This window comes from Tupaia chinensis, unplaced genomic scaffold (assembly GCF_000334495.1).
Source record: "Tupaia chinensis unplaced genomic scaffold, TupChi_1.0 Scaffold148378_1, whole genome shotgun sequence".
NCBI lineage: Eukaryota > Metazoa > Chordata > Mammalia > Scandentia > Tupaiidae > Tupaia > Tupaia belangeri.
The window spans coordinates 231011-243026 of record NW_006208228.1 but is presented as its reverse complement, the minus strand read 5'-3'; the positions used below and the strand labels follow the sequence as shown (position 1 = coordinate 243026).

The 12016-nt window shown below is 52.1% G+C and overlaps 1 protein-coding gene across 1 annotated transcript in view; it reads left to right on the top strand.

The window, feature by feature from the left end:
* LOC102479195 (contactin-associated protein-like 3) overlaps positions 1-12016 on the top strand; it is a 215268-nt gene that overhangs the window by 20300 nt on the left and 182952 nt on the right.

Here is a 12016-nt window from a genome sequence, read left to right as displayed (position 1 = left end):
TAAGTGAGAGTCCTAAACACGCTGAATGATTAAAATACGTGGCATGGAAAGCATGTTTGGAGACCAGATCCTGCCCTGTTAGGAATGCCAGCCCTGTTGCCCTGGTAACTCATAGCCTGTAAATCTCTTTATTATTATTGTTTTTTTTTAATTTTTTTTTATAAGAGGTTTTTGCTAGAGGGCACGTGCGCTTGCTAGAGAGACAGAGAGAGACAGAAAGCGAGAAATCAACCCCCAGGGGGGATGGCCTGCCACAATCCCTTCTCCTCCGTTCTCCTCTCGGGATCTTGGGCATGCATGCACATGTGCCTGGCGTGAGTATAAGCCACTGGGTCCAGGACTCGAACCATGGTCGGCTACATGGGCATTCAGCGACATAGCCATTACGCTAACTGCTGGTCCCATAGCCTGTAAATCTCAAGATTCTTGGCAACGTATCTACTTGGAATTGTCTTGCATCGGTGGCGTAGTATCTGCTTCTGATTATATGCCCATGCTCCTTTTAGAGCAGATACTTTCATTTGCCTAACTTTTTGAGTATTCAAATACATGTCCTTTCATACACATTTAGTGTGTAATATCTTTAAATGATATTCTGCTCTGAAAGAGAGGATCTAACACAGGGATCCTTACCTCCCAGATCTCGGAGAGTGCCAGTCTGTTGATCTGTTCGTGGCCTACCAGCCCCCACTACGACTGCCGCGTAGCCCAGTGTGCGCCGCAGGCAGGTGGGTGAGGCGTCCCCGGTATCTGCAGCCACTCCCCATCTCTCGCACTGCTGCCTGGGCCCTGGCTCTGGTTAGGTCATAGTGGTGCTGGATTCTCCTGGGAGTGCAGACCCCACCGTGTATGATCTGTTCACTGTGCAGTGCAGTGCGGTGGTGGGAGGGTGCACAGGGGATGTGGGGCACTTGGGCCATCCTGAGACCAAGCCCTGCCCATTCCAGGGAGGGATTGTCCCCCAAGAGGCCGGTCCCTGGAGCTGGGGAGTGGGGGCTGCCATCCCAGGAGGGGAGCATTGCAGGAGCCTGTGCAGTATTTGTAATTGCCGATGGGACAACTGGTGGAGGGAAGGATGGGAGTTAGCGTTTCAGAGTTTCAGTCTGAGAAAAAGTTCGGAGATGGGTGGTGGTAATGGTTGCAAACGAGGGACATCTACAGTGCCACCAGAGGGTACACTGTGCGCTGATGAGATGGCAGGTTTTCTGTCATGCACATTTTACCACGAGAAAAAGAGAGACAGTTTAGCTTCATTTCACTTAGGATAAGGCAGTCATGCGACTTTGCCTTTCCTCATTTGCCACGGTAACTGAGAAAGTGTGTCGGCGAGTGAGAACCATTGCTCAGTGCACACCTGTGCTGTGAGCTAAAGGCCCCAGATGACAGCATTTGCGGGATAGCAGATGGCCTTCACTCGGACTCCGTTAGAACTCCGTGACGTACTATACGTTAGTAGGCTGTGTTCTGTCTAGTTTTTTCCTCTGAGACTTTTACTAGTTCATTAATAAATGTTGATGTAAGTTGAATGGAGAAGTAGTTCTCTAATTGCACAAAAGAAGAAAGCAGGAGGGAAATTGTGGGAGTGTTGAGGGCTGGCCTCAAACGAGCAGGTCTGGGTAGACAATCAGAAGTGATGGCAGTGCTGAGTAGTTCTGAGAAAACCAAGTCATGGGAAATGATAGTTAAGAAAAAACAGCAGTTAAAACTTAAGGAGGTATCCTTAATATCCTTAAGGTATCGGGTCCTTGGAATTCCAAGTCATGACATATGTGTCTAGCTAAAATGTGTCACAACTTTTCCAGTGACCTAATATTTATATAAAGAACTTGTATTTAAAATTAAATATTGATTTTCAAAATTAGTTAACTAATAGTTAATGTATACTTCATTGTATTAAAGTTCATTTTTTAAAGGTTATTTGCTCTGTGAACAAGTGAGAGACAGAGAGGCAGAGACAGCACCCCCAGTGGGGTCTTCATGCTATAGTCTGCCACAGCGTTATGGATGAGCCCCAGGTCACAGGTGGGCTCAGACATGCCTGCTGTGCCCTGGGAGGGCTCCAGATACAAACCGGATGGGGTCCACACGGGTTAGCCTTGTGGAGCACTGTCTTATCATGGCAGTGTGGTCTGGCCTGACATCTCGTGTGTATATATGTGTGTGTGTGTGTGTGTGTGTGTGCGTGCGTGTGCGTGCGTATACATATACACATATATATAGGGTTGTCAGAAAAGTCACAACATATTTTTGCATAGAAGACCATGTCATGACTTTTCTGACCACTGTATATATATACACATATCACACACACACACATATATAGATATATAGATAGGTAGATATAGATAGACACACACACAGACACACACACACACATATATATTTTATTTGCCAGAGGGTGTGTGCATTCACCAGAGAGGGAGAGAGAGGAAGAGAGAGAGCCAGAGAGAACATACAAAAGTACCTCTTCCTGGGACCAGCAGTTAGTGTAATGGCTATGTCACTGGACTCCCATGTAGCCGACTGTAGTTCGAGTCCCGGACCCAGTGGCTTAAACTCACACACGTGCGTGCCCAAGATCCCGAGAGGAGAAGGGATTGCGGCATGGCCATCCCCCCTGGGGGGTGATTTCTCGCTTTCTGTCTCTCTGTCTCTCTCTCTGTCTGTCTGGCGAGCGCATGCGCCCTATAGCAAAAACCTCTCCAAACAAACAAACAAAAAGCACCCCTCCAGGGGGAGAGACAGACAGAGAAGGTGAGAAAGAAAGTATGCCCCAGAGGGGTGGCCTTGCTGCAGTCCCTTCTCCAGTCTTCTCGCAGGATTTTGGGCTTGCACCCACACACATGCCTGGAATGTGTTTCAAGCCACTGGCCCCAGGATTTGAACTACACAGTCAGCCATGTGGGATCCAGAGTCTTAACCACCATGCCTGCAACAGTTCATTTTTGACACCCTCTTTCCTCCCGCGAGATGACTGAGAAACTGGGAAAGTTCTTGTGTTTGTTACATTGGTTGGAGGGTGCCATGGCAAGCCCTGAGTCTGACATCCGTGTAAAGGTCGGGCTGTGGGAGACGGGATCAGCAGTGGTGCTGTTAGTCCTGAGTCACGCGTGTGTGGACGGATGCCCACAGCTTGTCCCAGGAGCCTCCTCAGGGTGTCCAGCTGCTCTGTGAAGACCAGTCCCCTGTGCTGCCTCCTGTGCCCAGGGAGCGGAATTGAATATGGACTTTGCCCTCGTTCACTGAATCCCAGTGCCTCCCGGGGCCTGGCACTGGCTCTCTGCCAGTGAGTGTGTGCTGAATTAGTGGGTGAGTGAGAGCTACCTCTACTGACCCCACATAGCAGGCCCTCCCCGGCCCCCCTCTGCTAGCCCTTCTCAGTGGTTTTTCCTGCTCCTGCATTTCAGGCTCCCTTAGGGAAAAAGGTGTCGAATGTACCTTCTGCACCTGTCAGCCCGGCCTGGGCCTAGCAGTTACTTCCACAGCAGGGTACTCTGCATTTGGTGATGGGTGGTGCCAGCTTACAGGGTCCTTCAAACAGTGGGGCAGCCGGAGACTGTTCTCCTGCCGCATCGCCCGGTGTCATCTGCTTTCGATAACCTGCCACATGTATGCCCCAAGGCCCCACCCTTCCATTTTTTTAAATTAAACATTTTTTTAGGGATTTTTGCTGTAGGGTGCATGTGCAGAGAGACAGAAAGAGAGAAATCACCCCCTGAGAGAATGGCTGCGCCACAATCTCTTCTGCGTCCTCCTCTCATGTATCCCGCAGATCTCAAGCCTCAGGGTCACTCAAACTGTGGCTGACTATGTGGGAGCCCAGCCACGTAACCGTTACCCATTGTGCTATCTGCTGGTCCCGCCCCTTGCATTTAGCTGATTTTGGATGTGAATTGATGGCATTGACTCTGGTGGATTTAACATTAAAATCGCCTTCCCTTGATAGCTGTGCTCTTCACTAGTGAAAGTGCGCATGCGCTCACCCTGCAGCCTTGGCTTTCTGCTATGGCTGCTGGAACAGTCGCCCTGCACCAAGCTCCGCTGGAGGCAAAAGTATGCGTCCGGGCTCCTGGCTCCCATGGGCCTGATGGGGGTCTGAGGGTCTGAAGTCGGTGCACGTTCTGGGTGCTCGGATGGGGTCTCGGCGGGGCTGAAGTGTTCTCCTAGGGGCGCTGGGAAGGATTCCCGTCCAAGCTGTGTTGGAGGGGCCCCAGCCCTTCCCAGGTTTGGGGGTGGGATGGTCACAGAGCTCAGCACGTGGTAGAGAAAAGGCTACAACGGAAGGATGGAAAGGAAGCAAGTAGAGGGCCTGGCGCCTGGACAAAGTTGGAGGAGACTGGGCGGAGTCCCGGGGTCTCCCTGAGAGCCCCAAGGGTCTTCTGCGCAGCGCACAGGAGGGGCTCGCAGGGTTGTGAAACGCGTCTGCCTGGGGCTCGGCAGAGGCTCGGCGCCGAGTCTGTTGGGGGGCAGGTGCCCTCCGCCCGGCACAAACCAGAAACTGGACTGGCTGGAGGACAGCAGGCATCAAGCCTGAACTGCCCTGTTTGTACAGACGGCCGGGGCGCAACAGCCGGGTACCGGGTAGGGTAGTGGGTGGTTTCGGAGGATGGCGCTGGGCCTGCTCTGCACGCGGCCCAGGGGGTGGCTGGACCTACAGCTCCTTGCGGTTGCGGGATAAGCCCCGCTTCGCGGCAGGCTGCGGCCAGCTGGTCCCCACTCCTGCAGTTCCCCTATCCCCCTTCTGGCTTCACAGAGGCCCCTCCCGCAGCAGGGGTTGAGTCCCACTCCGTGTTTGGATCACCCTGTCTCTGCGTGTGCGGCGCCTCTCTGACCCCCCTCTGCCTCCGGCTGGAGAACGCTGGCCCTGGTGGGCTCACGTGGTCAGACTGGGTCAGAACTAACCTCCCTCCCACCTGCAAGCTCCTTCTGCCTGCAGTGTCCACACACAGCCCTCAGGACACCACTGTCTGGGGCCATGGTCTGTGGCCTTTCTCTTCCCCCGCAATGGCTCCCTTCCCGTCAGACACACATTCTGCAGGGCCTGACCTATTTTCAAATGTCGTTTGAGACCATCTCACGGTAGCCCCGAGGCCAGCTCACAGGCTGCTGCCCTGCCCTTCCTAGGGCAGCCAGGTTGGGGCACATCACCACAGCCCTCACCCTCACCCCCAGGAAGCCTCTGTGTTTGCTGCTTCTTAAGACGACTTCTGCTTTTCTAGTAAGGGCAAATTAGGTACTCCCATCTAGCCCTTGAAGTCCCCTGGGGTCTAGCCTGTGGCATGTTGCTTAAAGTGGCTGAATTCCACATGGCTGACTATGCGGTTTGAATCCCAGACTCTGCTTGTAATGCACACTGGGCACGTGTGTGTGCGCGCGCGCCCAAAATCCCCAAGAGGAGAAGGGTGCAGCGTGGGCACTCCCTAGAGTGATGGTACTGTCTCACTTTCCGTCTGTCTGTCTTTCCAGCAGGCACACATGCCCTTGGGCCACCAAAATTTAAAAAGTGTCTCCTCCTAAGTTTTACATGTTTTCTTTCCTTTGAGTCATGAGAGAGCACATGCACACCAGTGAGGGAGACAGGGAGGGGGCTGGGAAGGAGAGACCCTCCTCAGGGTCTGGTCATGCCACCTTCACCCTCCCTCGGCCCGTCAGGTCTTGGGCCCTCACATGTGTGCCATGCACAGTCCAGGCGAACTGGGCTTGGGATTTGAACCCTGATCACCATGTGGGATGCGACTTCTCTTGGCAGCACACGTCTGCTGCACCATGGAGCTGGCCCTAATTTTTAAAAAATGACTTTCGTTGCTCATCCGGTTCTATGGTCTATGATAAATGTGTCGCTAATGTGCACGTCCACCAATATCTCTCACCTACAATTCCCACTTCCAGAAAACCAGGGAAACGGTTTACCTAACTCCTGAGAAGCTAGGCTGTCAATAGTCTTTTTATTTATTTATTTATTTTTTTGGCCATAGGGAGTGGTGCATGCTCACTGGAGAGAGAGAGAGCCAGAGGAAAGTGAGAAACCACCCCTCAGAAGGGATGGCCACACCGCATCTCCTCTCAGGATTTTGGGCATTCATGCATATGTGCCCAGCATGGCCTTCAAGCCGCTGCAAACCACAGCCTGCCATGTGGGGGTCCAGTGTCTTCACCCCCACTCCACCTGCTGGCTCCCGTAGTCTTTATTTCTGTCACTCTGGACAGAGTCCCTACCCAGGTCCATGTGCTTGCCCGGAGTCCTCAGCTAATGGCGTAGTTGTAGGAACAGTCACTATAGATCACTTATCTAGGGAGACGAGCTTTTAAATTTTTTATATTCTTTACAAAAATTACTGTATTTCACAATGATTTTTTTTTTCCTTTGGGTAGGAGGGACTGCTTTTATGACTGAATTAGATTTATACGTGAAAACAGCCAAATAAATTAAGCAAGTATTCTAAATTATGGGACCCCTTCCCAAAGGAAGAGGCCTTCGTTGAAATGGGGGTGTGGAAGTCTCTCTGTCACAGGGAGCCTTCACATCTCTTACCAAGGGACGTGCTTGCCATTTGGGTAAACGTCTTGGTAGGGAGCGTAGTGGTGTAAGCGTTTGGTCAAGGTCGGCAGAGCGTGTGTGCTGAAGGAGGCACACTCCCCGTGAGACGTGGACAGCTGTGTTTGGTTATGTCTTCATGTCAGCCACCAGGACCCCTTGGCTTATGAGAGCTCTGTGCCAGGCATCTGAGAGAGAAGGGAAGATGTAAATTTTCTTAGATTTTTTTTGCTATAGAGCACGTGTTCTCGCCAGAGAGACAGAGACAGAGAGACAGAAAGCGAGAAATCACCCCCCGGGGGGATGACCATGCCACAATCCCTTCTCCATTCTCTTCTCGGGATCTTGGGCACGCATGCACACGTGTCCGGCATGAGTTTAGTCCACCAGGTCTGGGATTCGAACTGCAGTCAACTACATGGGAGTCCAGCGACTAGCCATTACGCTAACTGCTAGTTCCAAAGATGTAAATATTTGGAAGCTCAGGTCAAAGGAAAACGGCCTGAGTCCTCCTGTGGGACTCTGTGAGGCTTGTCCTGAGCCCAGTGATCACTGGGGTTTCACTAATGCTTATTTTTGGCTTGTTTTCCTGAGAATAAATCAGCAAACATTTGCAAGATAAACTATGACTCTTGGATCCACTGGGAGAGTCTCCTGGGGCGGCCCTTGAAGTCCAGCACTTAACTCCGAGCTCATAGGAACCAGGCCCCAGTGCTCCTGGGCCGGGCTGTGCTCTGTTTGCTGTTGGCTCCTGCAATGGGCCTGGCGGCCTTGGGACCCTGTGGGCAGGGGAGCAGCGGCAGCAGCCTGGGAGCACTGTCTTTGTGGACACCACCTCTGCGTTCTCGGCCCTGTCACCGCCTTTCCCTCCCAGCTCAGATCTGTCCTGGGGTCACAGCCCCCCCACATCCTCTGTGGTTCTCCTCCCTCCCCCGTGAGTGAGTGGTGGGGGACTGACCCCAATCTGGCTGTCCCCTGAGACCTGTGGCCATGGCCCCAGCGCTGAGACTCCACTTTCAAGGCCATCAAGCCCAGGCACCACTGAGGCAGCCATGCCCTGTGTCCTGCCCTGGCCACCCCTGCTGTCCCTTCTCGTTTCCTTGGCCTCCTTCTCATTACCTAGTGTTCTTCCTCTTCTCCTCTGGGCTGTCCTTCTTTTTCTGACTGCTCAGTTTTGCTTTCATTTGTCATTCACCATTTTTTTCCTCACCTCCTTTCCCTCCATTTCCCTCTGGTTCGCCTTGGGTCTGTGGTGTTAGTGACAGAAAGCTAGTGGCTTTGGGAATCTGGTGGCCCTGTGAACAGGGGCTGTAGCAGGGCTGCATGGCTGTCCTTGGGGCAGCTCCGCCCACACCTTCCCTCAGGCTCCGCCCACACCTCTGGGAAGGTCCCGCCCACATTCCCTGTCATCTGACCACAACTTCCTGCAGCCCCTCTGTGCTGTGGCTTCTCACCATCACCCCTGTGGGTTGGTCTGGCTCTGGTGCTCTCCAGGCAGCTCTGCTGTGCCTGGCTGGCACTGAGGGGCCACTGTGAAACCCACACCTGTGACAGGGCAGGGCACACTTGCTGCTTAGGTTCTGCCACCCTGCGGGGCAGGGATCTCCCCGGCTGGTGGGTGGGCTCCCAGTAGGACCTCATGTCCACTCTGTGGGGCTTGTAGGTGCCGGGAGGACAGGGACGCTGGGAGGGGCCTGTGGCCCATCTGTTCTGTGCTTTCCCGTGACCTTTGCTTTCTTTTCTATTTCCTCCTCTTAGACATCTCTTCTCTCTTTGTTGTCTGTAAAGGAAAGGGCCCAGATATTAGGGGCCCTGCAACCTCACACATGGTCCAGGGACCAGCAGCATCACCTTAGCATCATCTCAGTGTTTTTTAATTGCCAGGGCGCACATGTACTGGGCAGAGAGAGACGGGGAGAGTGAGAAAGCACCTCCCGTGGGGACATGGCCACACAGCAATCCCGTCTCTCCCCTTTCAAGCCTCCAGGACTGGAGCTTGAACCATGGCTGTCACGTGGGCTCTGGCTCCCTTACCCACTAGGCTTCAGGGCTGGCTCATCCCCTGGGGCCCCCACTCTGCCTTGCTGAGCAGTCTGCACGTTAAGGAGCTCTTGCCGGTTCAGTACAAGTCAGAGTGCAGCCCTGGCCGGGATGTCCCAGGTCCCCACTGTGGGAGGGCGTGTTCTCTCCTGCCTGAATCACAGGGCCCTGAGCTGCCTGCTGGGGTGGCCAGCTCCCCACAGGTAGGCCTGCACAGGTGAGCCTCTCCCAGTGGGACCCTGACATACCTGCCCGGGTGATGCAGTAGTCACCCACACAGTGGAGCAGACCCCAGTGTGTTTTCTAATGCTTTTATCAAGAAATAGCAACCAAGTGGCTTAGTCAGTTTCAGCTTTAAGAACTACAAACTTTCTGAATCTGTGCCTTTCCCATTATCTAGTGTTTTATTGTTTTCACTAAAACCACCTCAGGGACCAGCCTCAGTGGCACACTCATTAAGACTCTGATCTCTGCAGCTGGGACCATATGGGCATCCTGGGTTGGATTCCTGGTGCAGGGTCAAGGCTGGGTGTCATGGTGTGTATCTGTCATCTCAGTAACTCTGATGGCCGAGGCAGCAGGATTATGAGCTCAGGGCTGGCCTGGGGACATAGTGAGACCCCTCCTCAAATAACAGTGGGGCCAGCTGGTGGCCTGGAGGTTAAGGTGCAGGATCTCACATGGCTGCTTTCATGGTTTCAGTCCCAGACCTGGTGGCTTAAAATATGTGCTGGACGCATGTGTGCCCATGCCCCAAATCCCAAGAGGAGAATGGAGAATGGTTATGGCATGGCTATCTCCCTCCCCACCCCGAGGTGGGGGTGCTTTCCCCCTTTTCCTTTCTCTCTTTGGTGAACACACACGCCCTATTGGCAAAAATCTAAAACAACAAAAACAAAAAACGAAAACCTCATCAGAGTAGAAAGTGGGGGTCGGAGAGGAGGGAAGGGGAGGGAGTGGGGAGATGCGGTAGAAGGATGCAGAGTAGTGAAAGCAGAGGAGGAGCACGTGTGAACGCCCTGGTGTGCAACGGGAGGGCCGTGCTTCCCTCAGCGAGATTACAGCGGTTCTTGCCACAGTGAGGAGGGGCAGGGGCAGGTTCCTGAGTGACACGGATGGATGCTAAGTTCTTCTACTGTAGTAACCGGATAGTATGTATGGATACACATAGGTACATTGTAATGCCATGTGTTATACCTTAAATACAAACTTACTTTAAAAATGAAAAATTTGTATTTCTTGTGAATTCAAGATGGGAGTTACTCAGAGTGTGCCGACAACTTGCAGTTCAAATGAACTTTTCATTTTCTGTAGGCCCTTTGTGTGAAAAAGGCATTCTTATTCTAAGAAAGGACTATGGTAAAATGTGTTAGAGAAAAAGAAGAAAAGAAATTATTTCAAATAAACGTAAGTTCTAGTATAAGTAATTCTATTTAATAGATTATATTGAAAATTGTCATCCTTAGATGAGAGGGAGATAGAAATTGCAAACCATTTGAACCTTTGTTCTTTTTTGGATAATTTCCAACTCAGAAAGACAAGTAGGAAGTGTAGGCTAATTAGTGAGGCCAATTAACATTGTCTAGTAAGAGAACGGCAGTCTCGCAGTGCTCCCAGAGACCTCAAAGGTGACTCCAAAGATTCGGAGGGGAAGCAATGACAGGACGTGCTCAAAGCATGAGGGGGCCTCCCTCAGATCTACATACCTTGTTTGCTAAGAGGAAGTTGATGCTCTTATGGCAAATACCTTGTTAAATCTAGGTCGTAGGCACATGCGTGCCTGTCACTTGGGCTGTTTTTTGAAAGCATTTATGCAATATAAAAAGATGATAGAGAATATTGAATTCATGTTCAAAAGAGCAGGGCTTGATTGGAAGTAGGAAGATCAGACGAGCCCCAAGGAATCAAGGATAGGAGGGGTAAGAATGGCCTCAACTCGTTGGAAGGAAAACTTGAGTCCAAGATAAAGTGTGTGCAGTGAAGTCGACATCCGGTTGAGTAGGGGTGTCCTTTGCCAGGAGGAGGGAAGTTCATTGACTGAGGTCCGTTGTGTAGTCAGTCACTGAAGTATCTGCTGCTCATCTCAAGTCTAGGTGTGCCACCATGATAGTCCTGCCTCACTGTGTGAGCTGATGTCTCCAACAGCTGAGCTGGTGTCACATAGGAGGCTGCAGAGAAGGACCTGTTGTGGCTCTGTGGGGCCTGTCCCAAGCCACTCTCTCAGGTTCCAAGGACAGCTCTGAGTGGCCGATCCCTTGTAGAACAGAAGCAATGCTTCCTCAGCTCGTGTGGTCACTTACTGTGTACTCTGGCCTTGCTGGGGACATGACTATCTCTTTCCCGACTGCTCCCCTCACCACACGAGCTCACAACCTGTGTGCCGTGGACAGCCCTGTGGACAGCACTTTCCACTGTGGACAGTGGTGGGATTTTGGGTACCTGCCCCTTCCCTCCTGGGCTCTGCAGGCTGTTAGGGAGGAACTGATCTCTCCAAGGGCCTGGTCTGCCCAGCTGTGCCAGTGAAGACATGCCGGGTGAAATCAAGGGAAAGCCTCCGTGCAGACGAGTCGTTCAGGGAGACAGCTCCACCAGCAAGTCGATGGCACTTTGTGATGGAGGCTTTTGGTGCCAATGTAAGTGTGAACGAGAGGGTTTGTATCTCTTCCTGCACAGCTGGACAGAGACGAAGCCCTGATGAGCCTAAGAGACTGGTGCCCACTGGCTCTCAATCGTGTGTCTCTGACAGTGGAGATAGACACTGTATTGAGGGAAACCGCACAATAGCAGACGGTCCCCACAGCCACCGTTTCTACAATAACTGCCCCTTTCCAGGGTCTGCTGCTGTGGGCGGAGCACCCCTCCAGCCCGTCCCTGACGCCCCTCCCCAGCTCATCAGTGTCACTCACGTGCCGTCGCTCTGGCCAGAGTTACTCAGACACTCCTTTTCCTTCTGCCTGTTCTCATTCCTCACATTCTGCCTCCTTGACTGTATTTGTTTATCTCTTGCCTATCTCACATCCATTCTGGAGTCAGGGACTCTAGCTTTTTTATCCTCTGTACCTGTGCAGCTGCTTTAGCAGTTAACACCTTTCCTCATCTGAGGTGTGTTTAGGTTTGGAGTGAGGAGAGGTGTGGGCACCGCGACTTTCGGTGTGTGGTGAGGTAGCTGGCAACTCTCAGACGGGCTGCAGACGACAGCGTCACTCCATACTCTGACGGGGTTACTGAAGTGGGGGACTGGACGTCTGGAAATTAGGATGTAATTTATGAGAAAGGTGGATTGTGAGCAGTGACCTGAGTGAAGTATGGAAGTGGAACAAGGGAGATGGCTTTAAAATATGGGGTGTATGTTACTGCTTCTGGAGAGCACATGAAAGAATTTGTTCTAAGTAAGAAAAATCAGGGCTGAAAAAATAAATTCTTCCAAGAAGAGGTTCAGCA